General features: G+C 37.1%; 1 pseudogene; it reads left to right on the top strand.

Annotated features, from left to right (window-relative positions):
• Positions 1-16,025: 16,025 nt before the first annotated feature.
• On the top strand, positions 16,026-16,640 carry LOC119817454 (annotated as a pseudogene).
• Positions 16,641-16,972: the final 332 nt, after the last annotated feature.

Raw genomic sequence — 16,972 nt, 5'->3', positions numbered from 1 at the left:
ATTTTGAGAAGAGATACAAATCTTTAAGAAATCTTTAAACTGTTCTCAGAAAAGTTTCAAAATATTGATACACAAATTATTCTCACCTCAGAAGTAGTTTGTATTCTGAGGGAAATTTAAATAATCATTTTAACCAACGTGAGAGACTCTTAGGAGTTTTAGGAAATATACACAGTAGTAAAAGTCCTTTGGGTGTAACAAAATCAGTTCTTACAAATAAAGTAGAAAATCCTGGAAGCAAACAATATACTTGGACCTTCTTCGAAGGTTTAAGAGAAAAAATTCCTGATATATATTTAAAAAGATTTATCTTTCTTCCTAGTTGAGACATTTGCAATCCTGGGCTTGAACATACGTAATTCATCATATGACATGTTGAAAGATTCAGTAAAAATTATTATCATATTTTCATGATGATCTGACTTTTAACTTTATACTCTGAAGGACATTCAAAAGTTAATTTTTAGAGTCTTTAGAAGATAATTTATTCTTATATGTAGTAATATATATATATATATATATATATATATATATATATATTCACCACTTATTTCTTATCTTGAAACAAAATAGAAACATCTTGCAGCAAACAAATCATACAGGTACCAGGGAAAATATGCACAGGTTAAAAGCTTTCAATTATTGGAGTTTTAAGATAGATGGCAACTGTGACTGTTCTGGATGGCCTGGAGGTGGTGATAATATTTCAATCACGAGGATCCAATAAAAGCAGGAAAGAAAGATGGGGATTTTACAAGTTTGCTTGAGGCAGCACATATTGCTGACCATGAAGATGAAAGTGAAAAAAAGTAAGCAAGGAGGACAATCTCAGCGTATGAGCTTGTCAGACACAACCAAGGCGAGGAAGACATATTAATTTTCTAAGAGTTATAGGATAAGTAGGAAGAAGTGTTATGTTTGCCAAATATCAGAAATGAGAACTGTAGAACTGTATGGAAAACACTTTAAATAGATTAGAGGAGCCATATAGAATAAATCTCCCTTACTAGAAGTCAGCATTAAATAAGCGTGAAAATCGATTATCAGAATAACACCTAATAATCAACAATGTGCAGTGGCAAGGATTTAATGGAAGGAAGCACAGTTATTAGGTAATCCCACAAATATATTTCTTAGGAAGCATGTATATAAAAGAAAAGGTACTAAGTACTGTGTAAGAAGTATTTATGAAGGAGTAGCCTTAAAATTCATCCCTCTCATTGGCAACACATGCAATTCCAAACAGGTGTGTGTGTGTGTGTATGTGTGTGTGTTTTCTTGATTCTTTGACAACTGCATTAGATTTGGTTTTTATTGCCCTAGTAAGATTCGGTATCACTATTTATTAAGCTAGCCCCAGACATGACTATAAAGTTTGAAATTGTAAACATCTTGTATCAGCCTCCCAGAAACTGTTAAACTCCTAGATCTACACTGTCATTCTGAGAATGACTACACTTTAAATAATTCAAGAATGGCATACAGAAGAGATATTCAAATTAATTGTCTCACTATTCTGTGTGAATAAAGAAACTCTTAAACTGAAATGTGTTATCTGATCCCTAAGAATGTTGATCTCTTTTAAAAAAATATTGGAAACAATTGGAAATTTAAAAAGTTAATTTTCCTAGAATAGAATGAAAATACTATCTGAAACACAAATTCTAAATCAAGTTATGGACATAAATAAATGAAGAGATGGAATAATTAGTGAAGGATCATTTACCCTGAAGAAACTAATACCCAAATAACATGTTTCCTGTGAAAAGAGAGCAGATAAAATTAAATTTGAAATCTTCCTCTAACATTACAGTAGATTTTTTTCTAGGTCACACATATCCCCAACCTGTATGATTCTTTGTTTTGTAGCCACTTGGTACTGTCTCTTAGATACACATACCCTCAAGAATTTCCTGTGGGACAAATAACAGCCATTCAGCCTACACTGACATAATGTCCTTCTAGATGACCAAACTTCTCATCAGAAAAAAAAGCAAAAAGATACATTCTTGGTTTAATATTGCTGAGACTTCATCACCTCTAATTCTATTCCTTTCTGTGTTCTTTAATTACTCCACTTTGAAAACTAGCTCTTACAGTAACTGGAACAGGAATCCCAGGAGGTTACTGCCAGGATCTGTAGTCTAAGAACTGTCAAATAAGATGCACCATTCATATAATTTATAGCAATGTCAATATTATCAATTAAAATTTTCAAGGTTTTGAAAGAAGTATTGGTAACATCAGAGGCCAAGTGTTCCCTTTTCTGTGCATATTCATCCTAAGTATTGTAAAGTATTTGAGGGGACAGGTCTCTATATTTAATTTAATCATGACAATTTATATTAAAATGTCATAATAGAAGGCTATAAATAACTCATCAGGAAAGTGCTTGGTGTGCAATCAAGAGGACCTGAACTAAGATTTCCAAAACATATTGAAAATCTAGGCACTGCAGTTCCCACCTTTAACCCAACACTGGGAAGATGAAGACAAGCAGATTATCAGAGATTAATAAATAGTTTGTTTGGACACAATGGAAGCTCCAATTTAGTGAGAACAGCTTTCTCAAATGGCCTGGTGTATAGGATAGTAATAGAAATTAAATGGCAGCCATTTACATCCACATACACGAGCCCCCCCCACCCCCACCATGCCACACATAGTCATCGTTTGTCTGCCCATGAATGCATCCACATTATCAGGTAATTATTAATTACTTAAGAGTCTTAATAAGGTTTTTGAGATCATTTATTTCTAGATTCATAATCCTGATTTTAGGAATATGCTCTTTAATTATCTTTGTATATTATCAGAGTTTATTTTTCATAGTTGTATCATAGTAAATTTCACTATCTTGCACTTTGTAATTCAATCTTTTAATGTATTTAGTTGAAGGATATTTTTATACTGACATACTTTACACATATGTATTTAAGTATTGTTCAGTCCCTTCTCATCCCTATTGGAGAAAGTCTTAGTGATTTTCCACCCTGATTTGTTTCAGGAAGATACTTATAGATTCTGATATTAGGTTATATGTGTATTAAGTAGCAAATTTGATTATTAAATAAGTTATACAATTACTAATCTGTGGTGATGGATGATAATATGTTTCATAGTTACTTTTCTATTGTAATAAAACACCATGAGCAAGGTATCTTATAAAATTATTTACTTTGTCATATGGTTTCACAGAATTAGAGTCCATGATGTTAGAACTAAGGAACAGCAGTGAGGTCACATCATCATTCAAATCTATGAGGCAGAGAGAGAGGGAGAGAGAGAGAGAGAGAGAGAGAGAGAGAGAGAGAGAGAGAGAGAGAGAGAACTGGGAATCTAGGAATCTAATATATCTTTTGAAACATAAAATCTCACTTCCAGTAGCACAATCCACCAACAAGTAATAGTTCCTAATCTTCTCCAAAGAGCTCAACTAATTATGGACCATGTAATAAAAAAACAATAAAACATGAGCCTACAGTAGTCATTCAATTTTAAACCACCATATTCTGCCTACTTATACCCATACATATTTTGAAAATGAATTTAGTTCAAATTCAATGTCACCATAGTCTTTCACTATGTAAACAGCACTTAAAAATGGTCTGAGACTCAAGGAAATCTCTAATTTTAAGCTCTTGTAAAAATCAAAAAGGAAATTGAGTATTTCCTTCATATAATGCTAGACTTTTTTACATTACAAAAGGGGACAATTAAAATAAAATATGTAAATACTGAATTAATCAAGAAGAAACACAGCAAGGAAAATTCTAAATCTTAAAGCTCTATTTTCCCTGATGTCAAAGGACTTAGAAGGTTCTGCTTGTTCAGCTGTATAGCACTTTGCTCACTCTAGAGGAACCTTCTGCTCCTGTATCCATCTCTCCTTGGTATATATTCATGGCTCTGGCTCTTCTACCATCTTGGAAACTCAACACAATTCAGCTTTCACTTCTTTTCTTCACACTTGGGCCTCTCAGAATTTCTTGAACTTTGTGGGCCTTCCTGAAGTGTCTGACTGAACTCACATTTCCTGCCTTCAGTAGCTCTTTTTTAACCTTTGAGGAAGATCCAATAGTCACAACCAACTACTTGTGTATTCTTAATAACTCTAAATTAAGAACCATGGGAAGGCATCCCTCATGTTTCTGACTTTCTTTCTCATGATCTCTCTCCTTCTGATCCTCATCAGAACTTTGGGAGCTCAGTCCGGTGCTCCAATGTGGGGCTCTGTCTCTTTCTCCATCCATTGCCAGGTGAAGATTAAGGCTCACAGTGAGCCCGTCCATGCTGTAGAGTTCACATTCATTGCCGTTGTCCTTGGTTTCTCAGTCCTCCTCCACCGTCAGCCACATTCAGAGAGCCCGGTTTGGTCCCCTGTTCCATCAGTTCCATTCCAACTGGACTTGGTGGTCTCCCGTTAGACCTGTCCCACCGTCTCAATGGGTAAACGCACTCCTCATGGTCCTGACTTCCTTGCTCATGATCTCCCTCCTTTTGCTCCTCATCGGGACCTTGGGAGCTCAGTCCGGTGCTCCTATGTGGGATGCGTTCACCCACTGAGGCGGCAGGACAGAACTAATGGGAGACCACCAAGTCCACTTGGAATGGGACTGATGGAACATGCGACCAAATCGGACTCTCTGAAAGTGGCTGATGGTGGAGGCTGACCGAGGAGCCAAGGACAATGGCGATGGGCTTGGTCTCTACGACATGTACGGGCTCTGTGTGAGCCTTGTCAGTTTGGTTGCTCACCTTCCTGGACCTGGAGGGAGTTGGGAGGACCTTGGACTCAACATAGTGTAGAGAACCCTGATGGCTCTTTGGCCTGGAGAGGGAGGGAGTGGGGGTATGGGTGGAGGGGAGGGGAGGGAAGGGGGGGGAGGAGGGGAGGAGATGGCAATTTTTAATAAAAAATAAATAAACTGGAAAAAAAAAGAACCATGGGAAGAATGCTGCCAAGTTTGGCTGCCTACTTGGAATATAGCCAGGCTATATTCATTCAGTAGCATTTGTGGTACTGTTAGTTTCTGCCTTTTAGATAAAAAAAAATGACTTAGATCTTTTCCTCCAAAAAAGTTGAAAACTTACTCAGAATTGTCTTGCTTTGAAGTCACTCCTCACTTTATAAGATTTTGGATCAGACCTTCTTTTACTTTATTCATCTTCTTTAGCATTAGACTTGGTTCCAACATGAAAATTCCTTGAGGAATTTCACCTCTGATTGTATTGTTTGTATTTATTTTTGTCCCACCTGTTCTTTCTTATTGTAGATCTGTATAAAAGTGATCATTAATAACCATGATCATTAGTAACTCTGTCAGTGACAGAGTCAATTGGCTGTTTTGACATCCAATGAATTTAGTCCATTACTTTTCAACTCAGTCTCTGATAGAGTCTTAAGAAAAGGCAACAAATAAACATATTTGAAGTCTTAATCAATAAAAACTCAGAGTCTGTTAGATGTTGAAAGATCAGAGAGGAAAGGGAATAGCCACAGTCACTTCTTACCTCTAAGAATCTTCAGACAGAATGGGTAACATTTTTGAATCATTAGACTGAATGGTGAAGATCCTGTCTCTACTTGACTTTTATTCCTGTCTCTGCTTCCCTAGTACTGGGATTAAATGCATGTGCTTTGCAAGTACTGGGATCAAAGACATGAGATCCCAAGTGCTTAGATGAAAGGCATGAGTTACCAAGTGCTGGGGTAAGAGGTGTGAGCCACCACTACCAGGCGATGTTACTCTTTTAGATTGGTTTAATTAATCTCCTTCAGCCCAGGTGGTTTTGAACTTCTGATCTTCCTTCTTCCTCCTCCCTAGTCTGAACTTGGGGTAAGGGATATAATAAAAATGTACTATATATGGCTGAGTCATAATTCCCAGGAATTTGGCAAATCATGAATTCCTTCTTTGAGAAAGGGTTCTCAATCTAAAAGTGTATTTGTTTTAATCTAAATTGAAATACATAGAGGTAAGAAAGCAAGTGAAATGGTAGATAATGCCTAGCTATTAAAGTCTGAGAGTAGTACCAATGTTTGCATACAGACATATGAATTTACAGGCAGTTTGATTTGTCCACCCAACAAAACACAGGCATACTTCAGGGGTATATAAACTGTTAGTAATGGTTTTTGGACAAATTTATAGTAATAAGCAAAACTTTTGTACATAAAGCAAGTCTTAATTGTAGGAATAAATGGTGGACCAAGCAATGAATTCCTTTGCCATATAGAAGTTTTTTTTTAATTATATGATGCCCCATTCATTTATTGTTGGTCTTAGTGTCTATGTTGTTGGTGTTCTGTTTAGATAGTCTTCTATACCATTGAATTCTATTAACCCCACTTTCTCTTCTGTTAGATTCAGTGTATTTTGTCTAGTTTGAAATCTTTGATCTATTTGGAGTTTAGTTTTGTGAAGAGTGATGTATTTGAATTCTTCGCCATTCAACCATAGAATTTCACAAGTACCTTTTGCTAAAGATACTGTTTTTTTATACTTTTGGATTCCTTGTAAAAATATGTTAGCTATAGGTTTGTGGACATATGTATGGGTCTTCAATTTGATTGCATTGATCAATGTGTAAATTTTTATCATAATATCATGCTGTTTTTATTACTATAGTTCTGCAATGAAATTTGCAATACATTTTGAGACTGGGAATTGTGATATCTACAACAGTTCTTTGAGTTTTATTTTATTTTATTTTTAGCTATTCTGGAGTTTTCATGTTTTCATATGAAGCTGAAAATTGTCCTTTTAAGTTCTGTGAAGAATTTTCTTGGATTTTTGCTAGGGATTTCAATAACTCTGAAGATTTTCTTTCCTTTTTGAAGGTATTGCGAAGGTTATTGTTTCTCTGATTTCTTTTACATTTTGTCACTTCTACATAGAATGGCTATGGTTGATTTCTTTTTTATTGATTTTTATTTATTTATTATGGAATAAGTATTGCTGTTGAATTCTAATATTAAGCCATGGTGATCCGATAGGATACATGGGGTTATTCCATTTTTTTTTGTATTTGTTGAGGTTTGTTTTATTACCTAGTATGTAATCAATTTCTGAGAAGGTTCCATGAGGTGCTGAGAAGGTACTTTTTTTTATGTTTGGATGGAATGTTCTATAGATATCTGTTAAGTTTGATTCATAACATCTGTTAATTCCCTTATTTCTATGTTAATTTTTTATCTGACAGACCTGTCCAGTGGTGAGAGTGGAGTGTTGAAGTCTACCACTATTAGTGTGTGGGGTTTAATGTGTGATTTAAGCTTTAAAAGTGTTTCTTTTACATATGAGGGTGCTCTTGTATTTAGGGCATAGATGTTCAATATTGAGATTTCCTCTTGATGGATTTTTCCTGTGAATAACAGAAAATGTTCTTCTTTGTCTCTTTTTATGATTTTAATTTGAAGTCTATTTTGTTAGATATTAGGATAGCTACAACAGCTTGTTTCTTAGGTCCATTTGATTAGAAATTTCTTTACCAACTGTTTACTCTGAGGCAATGTCTGTCTTTGAAGTTGAAGTGTGTTTCTTGTATGCAGCAGAAGGATGGATTCTGTTTTGTATCCAGTCTGTTAACCTGTGTCTTCTTATAGGTGAGTTGAGTCCATTTATATTAAGGTATATTAATAACCAGAGATTGCTATCTTTTGTTGATTTAGTTTTCATTGTTGGTGATGCTGTTTTATTTTTTTTTCTTTTTCTCTGTGATTTGCTGCTGTGAGATCATCAATTGTCTGTGTTTTTGTTGATGTAGCCAACTTCCTTCAGTTGGAGTTTTCCAACTTCCTTTGGTAAATGTACTTTGTGTAGGGCTGGGTCTGTGGCTAGGTACTGATTAAATCTGGTTCTGTCATGGAATATCTTGTTTTGTCCTTCAGTGGTGACTTAAAGTTTTGCTGGGTATAATAGTCTGGGCTGGCATCCGTGGTTTCTTAATGCCAGCATAACGCTTGACCAGGACCTTCTGGCTTTCATTCTTTCCATTGAGAAGCCAGGTGCAATTCTGATAGTTCTGTCTTTTTATGTTACTTGGCATTTTTCCTTTACAGCTCTTAATATTTTTTTCTTTATTCTGTATGTTTAGTGTTTTGAATATTATGTGGTGATGGAACTTTCATTTTTTGATCCAGTCTATTTGGTTTCTTGTATCTTCATAGGCATATTGTTCTTTAGATTGGAAAAGTTTTCTTCTATGGTTTGTTAAATATATTTTCTGTGCTTTCGAGTTGAACTTCTTCTTCTATACATATCATTGTTAGGCCTTGCCTTTTCATGGTGTCTCATATTTCCTGGATATTTTGTGTTAAACTTTTATTAGATTTAATGTTTTTTTTTAAAACTGATGAGTTTATTTACTCTACTGTATCTTCAGTGCTTTAGAGTCTTTCTTCTATCTCTTTTACTTTGCTGTTTATTCTTGCATTTGTTGTTCCTGATTATTTTTTTATGATTTATGTTTCTATAATTCCCTTAGTTTGTACTTACTTTATTGTCTCTATTTCAGTTTACACATCTTAAATAGTTTCTTTCATATGTTTGATTTGTTTTTCCTTGTTTTCTTTAAGGGATTTGTTGATGTCTTGCAATTTTTTCCTTTGTCTTTTCCTCCATTTTTTGAGGGAATGTTTTATTTCCTCTTTAAGGTCCTCAAACATTCTCCTAAAGTTATTTTTAAGACATTTTCTTCTGCTTCATCTATATTTGGTTATTCAATTCTTGCTGTTATAGGGTCACTAGCTTTTACTGGTGTCATGTTGGTCTTCATACTGTTGCATGTGTTCTTACCATTTCTACCCATCTTTTCATCTGATTAGTGTAGTTTGGGCTGTCTGTGACTCTGGTAATCAATCTTCTAGGTGCCAGTAGATCCAAGGCTTAGATGGTTGCTCCTTATGGTACAGTCAGGGACATGGTTCCAGTCACCCCATTGGTCACTTTGTATTCCTGGCAGTGGCTCTGTGCTATCAGGGTTTGCTCTGCAATACCAGAGTTCAGGCCTGCTCCCACAGATATTGCTTTCTTGGGGGCTCTTTCTGCTGAGGTTGCTACCTTGGGCCTGCTCTAGCAGACAGCAAAGGTCTCTCGCTCCAGTCTACTTCCTCGAAGATCCCAGACTCACACTGGGACCTGAAGAGGTCTTGGCTCAGGCCTACACCCTCAGAGGTCCCAGACTCATGCCGGGACCTGCAGAGGTCTCTTGTTCCTGCCTACTCCCTTAGAGGTCCATGACTAATGCCCAGACCTGCAGAGGTCTTGGTGAAGGCCTAATTCCTGGGAGGTTCCAGACTCATGCCTTGACCCCACAGAGGTCTCTCTGTTTTTCTTTATTGTTTGTATATTCCTACTTTTCTGAAAGTGTTTATCAACTGTAGAAGTTTCCTAGTGTTATTTTTAGGATCTATTTTAGTATAAAATCATATCATCTGCAAGTAAAGCTACTTCAATTTCTTTCCTTCCTATTTGTATCTTCTTCTTCTCCTTCCTTTTTCTTATTGGTCTAGGCAAGCCTTCAAGTACTATATTGTATAGATATGTATATGGTGGATATCTTCATCTTGTTTCTGATTTTAGTGGAAATGCTTTGAGCTTTTTTTACTTATGCTAATGTTGACTGTAGGCTTGCTGTAAATTGCCATTAATATGTTTTATCCTTAGTTTTTAATTACTTTTTTCTTAAAGGAAAGTTGAATTTTGTTAAAGAATTTTCCCCCATTTTATTCATAAAGTAGGATTGTTTACTACTTCCCTTTCCCAGAGAAATCCATTCATTTCTCTTTAGGTCCTGCTTGTTATTTGGATTCTCTGGGGTTATGGGCAGTAGCTTGGTTATTCTATGCTTTACTCCTAATAGTCAACTATGAGTGAGTACAAACCATTTTTATATTTTTGGGTCTGGATTACCTCACTTAGAATGATGTTTTTTTTTTTTTTTAATTTCTATCTATTTGCCTGCAAATTTCCTGAGATCTTTGTTTGTGCAAATGAGTAGTACTCCATTGTGTAAATGGAATAAACCTTTCTTTATCCATTTTCTTTTCTCTTGAGGGGCGTCTATGTCATCTCCAGTTTCTCGCTATTTCAAATAATGCTGACATATATAGTTGAGCAAGTTTCCTTGTGGTATGATTGCTCATGTATAGGGGGATGGAGGGATGGGAACTAGAGGGAGCAATTTGGCCATTCTGTGTGTGCAGGCCAGTTAGAGGCAAGATGGCAGGATAACAGAAGCATAGTCTTCATGGGGTCATTTTGGGGTTAGGAAGAAACCTGGGTTAAGGAAACCCCCAGAAATCCACAAGGCTGACCCCAACTACATATCCTAGCAATAGTGGAGAGAGTGCCTGAACTGGCCCTCTACAGTAAGAAGATTGGCAACTTCTCTTATTGTCTTCAGAGATATTCCATCTAGTAAGTGATAAAAGCAGAGGATGGAAGTAAGGGAAAAGGGATTTTAGGAGCCAGGAGAGTCAGGATGGAGGAACCTGCTGAGACAGCTGACTAGAGCTCTAGGAAGCTCATCACACTAGATCAGCAGTTAAGTAGCCTGTATGGGCCAGAACCACACCCCCTGCAGATGTGCAACAATTGTATAGCTTGGTCTCTTAGTAAGCCTTCTAACTGTGAGAGCAGGACCTCTCCCCGGTGCTTAGCTTGCTTCTGGTAACTAGTTTCCCATGATAGATTATCTCTACATAAGGGCCTACCAAATTTGGTCCTGCACCAAATTGATGTGTCATGTTGTGCAAGTCCATGGGAGGTCTGCCTTTTTCTGATAGAGCAGAGGAGGAACAGATGGGGGAGATGGGGAAAAGTAGGGTACAGGAGAAGAAGAGAGAGGGGAAAGTGATTAGTATATAAAATAAATGAAAGAAGTGATATCTAAATAACAGAGAAAAAAATTCTTCCCTCTTAAAAAGAAAACAAAAAGGTTGTGAAAAAGTTTGGAAATGTTAGTACCTTTTCAATTTGAAGTTTAGGTGTTATTTCTTCTTTCAAAATTGGAAGAATGTTATAATATGTCCACTGGCCCTGGGATTTTGAGTTTGAAGGTTTATAGTAATGTTTATATCTCATTGTTTGTTATAAATAACAATTGTGAGTTACTTACTTCATCTTTTTTAACTTTGGTAGGCTATGTATCTAAAGTTCATGCTTACCATATTTTCTAGGACAGTGAAGTATAAATTTCAAAGTATGTCCTGGTTTTTCTCAGAATGTCTTTGGTTTCCATTGTAATGGAAACATTACAATGCAATATTTATTTTGTAGCTGAAGTGCAGATCTTCAACATAAGGAAGAAAATTTTACACTAGGCCTTTAAATCTTAAGATCCTCATCCCTCTACAGTTTCTGGCAGTGAGAAATTCTCACACAATGTTGAATAAATGTCAGATTGTTGATAATTGGCATATTTTTATAATAATTTCTTTTCCTTTAAAATACACAAGCATATTATGTTTTCAAAAGAATAATATAAATATCACCACAATGACCTTTTTGAAAATTTCAAATATATTTTCCTGTGATATTTTTCTTGAGGAACTTGGAGCTTATTTAATGCTGTCATCTAAAATTTAACAAACATTGTATTGTTCCGATAAACTTTTTTCTTGTAAAGCATTATGATTGCCTTATAGCTATTGCTTCATTCGTAAATATTTTGATCATATTACTCTACCCACAAAAACAAATAAGAATCATCCTTCTCTGTTTCCTTTTGCTCATCTTTCATCTAATTAGTTCACAATCCGTACTATGAATTTTTAATATAATATACCTATCTTATTTTATATGTAAGCTCTATGCTTCCTATCACAGACAATAAGATAAATTCCACCCAAAGACAAACATAATTCAAATTCCTACAAACTGTTCCCAACCTCATTTTAGCTTTACGTTTTACCATATATTTGTTGAATTCTACTTAGATAAATGCTATCAACCTCATAATCACTTCTTACTTTTCCCAGTTTCTGTGTTCTTTCTTTCCCTTCGCGGCAAATGCCTTTTCTTTGTCATTCCTTCCTGTACTTACACCTCATTTAACTAATCTCTTATCTTTCTTTCTAATTTGCAACTGTTGTTTACTGTGTGACTGTTCATAGGTCTTTAACATATGTTTCTTTATTTAAGATTTATTTATTTATTATGTATACAATATTCTGTCTCCATGTATGCCTGCACGCCAGAGGAAGGTGCCAGACTTCATTACAGATGGTTGTGAGCCACCGTGTGGTTGCTGGGAATTGAACTCAGGACCTCTGGATGAGCAGCCAGTGCTCTTAACCACTGAGCCATCTCTCCAGCCCTAACATATGTTTCTTAATTCAATCATATAAAAATATTCTGAACCACTAATTTGAGATTTTTTGATTCATTATAATGTTAAATGCAATTTGTATGGCTTATAGTTTTCACTTGAAATGATATACTTTATTCTGATCATGGCTTTCTCTCCCCAAACTCCTCCCTAATCCTCACACTTCTTCACTCACCCAACTCCCTACTTGTTGTTTCTTCTTCCTCTTAGAAAACAAACAATACCATAAACACCAGAATAACAAAGGATAGAAAATAAAAATAAACATGTACAAAAACACTAAAATGATGTGGGAGCCCCTCTGTATACTGTGATTATCACTAATGAATAGACAAACTGATATGAACCTATAGCAAAGCAGATCATAGGTAGGCAGGGAAAGCTAGGCTGAATGGTAGGAGAAAGAAGGGCAGAGTGAGAGTAGCCCTGGAGCTGCCTACAGAGTCAGACACACCTAAACTTTGCTGGTAAGTCACTGCCACATGGAAAAACATAGATTAATAGAAATGGGTTAAATTAATATGTAAGAGTTAGCCAATAAGAAGCTAGAACTAATGGGTCAAGCAGTGCTTTAATTAATATAGTTTCTGTGTAATTATTTCAGGTCTAAGCTAGACAGGTCCTGAGAACCAACAAGCAGCCTCCCCCTCAACACCAAATCCATAAAATAGGAAACCATAATATACAAGCAAAAGACCAATAGGAAAAAAAATGCACAATGTATTTAAAGGCCTGTTTTTAATTAAACATACACCCATACATTTAAGGTATTTACAATCATAATGTCACTGTTAATATTAGACACATAAATACATTACAAAGTACAAATTTTCACATTTCTAAGCATCAATCAGGCAATAAGTAGATATGGTTGAACATTTATAAAAACTTTTAAATGAAGTTGTTTTATCCAAGTTAAATAGATAAATGAATTAAGGGTAGAAAGGTATGACATTAAGCTAGTGTTAGTACACAAAATTGTGTCATATAATTTTGGTTTGTTTGTCTGAGACAAGATTTTTCTGTAGGTAGAGCATTGGAGTCTGTCTTGGAACTTACTCTATAGGCCAGGGTGGCTTTGAGCTAACAGAGACACACCTGCCTCTGAGTCCCCAGTGCTGAAATTAAATGTGTGTACCAACACCACCTGGCTTTTTAAAAAATTACTTTAATTTTTACTAGATGTATTTATTTTACTCCATGTACTTTGCCTGCATACATATATGTGCACCATGTGCATGCATGGTGCGTGCAGATGTCAGAAGGGACTAGATATCTTGGAAATGGAGTTAGGAATGTTTGCGAACTACCATGTGAGTGCTGGGAACTGAACCTGGGTCCTCTGGAAGAGCAGCAAGCACACTTAAACCCTTAAAGCCATCTCTCCAACCAGTGTGATATACTTTTAATGAATCAAAATACATGACTTATTTTGTAATTTTGAACTAGTTTATGAGTATAATTTTTAATTGTAAGTTGTAAGTCTGAGGTATCTAACAGCTTTTCAATTTCTGTAGTTTTTTATTTTTCTATTTTTTATTATTAAAAATTTCTGCCTCCTCCTCACCTCCAATTTCCCTTCCTTTCCCCCTACTCCCCTCCCTCTCCAGTCCAAAGAGCAGTCAGAGTTCCCTGCCCTGCAGGAAGTCCAAGGTCTTCCCTCCTCCATCCAAGACCAGAAAGGTGCACATCTAAACAGTCTAGGCTCCCCCAAAGCCAGTACATGCACTAGGATCAAAACCCAGTGCTATTGTCCTTGGCTTCTCAGTCAGCCCTCATTGTCCACCACGTTCAGAGAGTCCGGTTTGATTACATGCTTTTTCAGTCCCAATCGAGCTAGCTTTGGTGAGCTCCCATTAGATCAGCCCCACCATCTCAGTGGGTGGGCCCACTCCTCGTGGTCGTGACTTCCTTGCTCATGTTCTCCAGACCTTGGGAGCTCAGTCCAGTGCTCCAATGTGGGTCTCTGTCTCTATCTCCATCCATCGCCAGATGAAGCTTCTATGGTTATATGCAAGATATTCATCAGTATGGCTATAGGAAAGGGCCTTTTCAGGCTCCCTCTCCTCAGCTGCCCAAGGAACTAGCTGGGGACATCTCCATGGATACCTGGGAACCCCTCTAGAGTGAAGTCTTTTGCTAACCCTAAAATGGCTTCCTTAATTAAGATATCTTCTTTCCTGCTCCCCTATCCACCCTTCCTCCATCCCAACAATCCCATTCCCCCAGGGTCTCCCCATCCTCCCCTCCTCACTTTTCTATCCCCATCTTCCCATCTCCCTTTACCCCTACCCCACCCCCACCCCCAAGATCCTAATTTTTGCCTGGCAATCTAGTCTACTTCCAATATCCAGGAAGATAACTATATGTTTTTCTTTGGGTTCACCTTCTTATTTAGCTTCTCTAGGCTCACGAATTATAGGCTCAATGTCCATTATTTATGGCTAGAAACAAATTATGAGTGAGTACATCTCATGTTCATCTTTTTGGGTCTGGGTTACCTCACTCAGTATAGTGTTTTCTATTTCCATCCATTTGCATGCAAAGTTCAAAATGTCTTTTTTTTTTAACCGCTGAGTAGTACTCTAATGTGTATATAGTCCACACTTTATTCATTCTTCCATTGAAGAGCATCTAGGTTGTTTCCAGGTTCTGGCTATTACAAATAATGCTTCTATGAACATAGTTGAACAAATGTTTTCGTAATATGATAGGGCATCTCTTGGGTATATTCCCAAGAGTGGTATTGCTGGATCCTGGGCTAGGTTGATCCCAAATTTCCTGCAGTGGCTCAGCGGCTAATCTGAGTACCTGCAAGTCCAGAGGTCCCGAGTTCAATTCCCAGCTGTATGGGAGCGGTGTTTGTTTATCTGTCCCAAACTCCTGCGCCCTCTTGTGGCATGCGTGGGAGAAAAAAAAATTTAATTTTTTAAATTTGTTTTTGTTTTTGTTTTTCAAGACAGGATTTCTCTGTGTAACAGTACTGGCTGACCTGAAACTCACTTTGTAGACCAAATTCATAGTGGTCTACCTGCCTCTGCCTCTTGAGTACTAGGATTAAAGGTGTGTGCCGCCACCACCCAGCGATTTCTGTAGAATTTTATTCCACATGACAAATATATGATTTCACCAGATCATAGCTCTGACCAATAAATAGGACTGAAGACTCCATTTAAAAATGGTTTACTCTTCTGTTTAAAATCATTTATTATTTTCAGATGTACCAATGTAAACTACTAGTTGTCTTTGTTACTATGAAAAAAAAAACAATAACGCTCTAGGTATGGAACAATGTGAAGATTCATGTTTGTTGCAAGACTGAACATAGAGATAGGTTATAAACATTTTAACTTCACACTTCCCTTTGCTACATGTGTAATAAACCCATCATAAATTTCTTGTAATCCCCACTCCTTAGATGTCTCTCTGTTTTCTATAAAAGTATCCAAATCCAGAGACCTTTCCAAATGGAACCAAATGCCGATTCCCCGAGGGAACGAGTGATCCCAAAACACGGGTCCTCTGGAGAAATTTCCAGGCACAGGCTAGGCAGACACCCTTCTCAGGGTAGCTTCCGGTTCCGCCTATCCATTTCCGCCGTCCCTCCTCTTTTCGGCCTCCACCCAGATATGAGCTGTTCTCGCGAGAGCTGGGCCTCTTTCCAAACCGGCACTCCGTAAGGACGAGCAATGTTCAGCTCCAGCGCCAAGATGGGCAAGCCCAATGGTGAGAAGCCGGACGAGTTCGAGTCCGGCATCTCTCAGGCCGCTGCTTGAGGTGGAGATGAACTTGGATCTCAAGGCGCAACTGCGGGAGCTGCACATCACCGCGGCCAAGGAAATTGAAGTTGGTGGTGGCCGGAAAGCAATCATAATTTTTGTACCAGTTCCTCAGCCGAAATCCTTCCAAAAATTCCAGGTCCGGCTGGTTCGTGAATTGGAGAAAAAGTTCAGCGGGAAACACGTAGTCTTCATTGCTCAGAGGAGGATTCTGCCCAAACCAACTCGAAAAAGCTGTACGAAAAATAAGCAGAAGCTCCCAGAAGCCGCATGCTCACAGCAGTGCACAACGCCATCCTTGAGGACTTGGTCTTCCCGAGTGAGATTGTGGGCAAGAGGATCCGTGTGAAACTGGACGGCAGCCAGCTCATAAAGGTTCATTTAGACAAAGCACAGCAGAACAACGTGGAGCACAAGGTGGAAACTTTTTCTGGTGTGTATAAGAAGCTCACGGGCAAGGATGTTAATTTTGAATTCCCAGAGTTTCAGTTGTAAAGAAAATGGCTGAATAAAGTGTCATTCGTAGTGAAAAAAAAGTATCCAAATCCAGTTACTCTCAGTCTCTTACTCTCTGTATTGAGTTTTTCTTTCTTGTTTTTTCTTTCATCTCTCCTCTCCCAACTCTCATCTGCTGTCTTCCTTTCTTGTTTTTTAGGCAATATTCATGTGTCAGGAAAGGGTTCTCATTCTATGACCCATAAACTTACTTTTATTTATTTGATGTTGATTGCGACTTTCTTTCATCTTTCCTTGAAACAATAATATATCTTTCTTTCTACACTATCATTTTTGCAATGCAAGCTTTAAGCATTATAGGATATAAAATATGATACACTAAATTCTGTCTTAGAAAAATT

This window comes from Arvicola amphibius, chromosome 6 (genome assembly GCF_903992535.2).
Source record: "Arvicola amphibius chromosome 6, mArvAmp1.2, whole genome shotgun sequence".
NCBI lineage: Eukaryota > Metazoa > Chordata > Mammalia > Rodentia > Cricetidae > Arvicola > Arvicola amphibius.
Note: the sequence above shows the minus strand (reverse complement) of the source record. Positions and strands in the feature narration are given on the sequence as shown.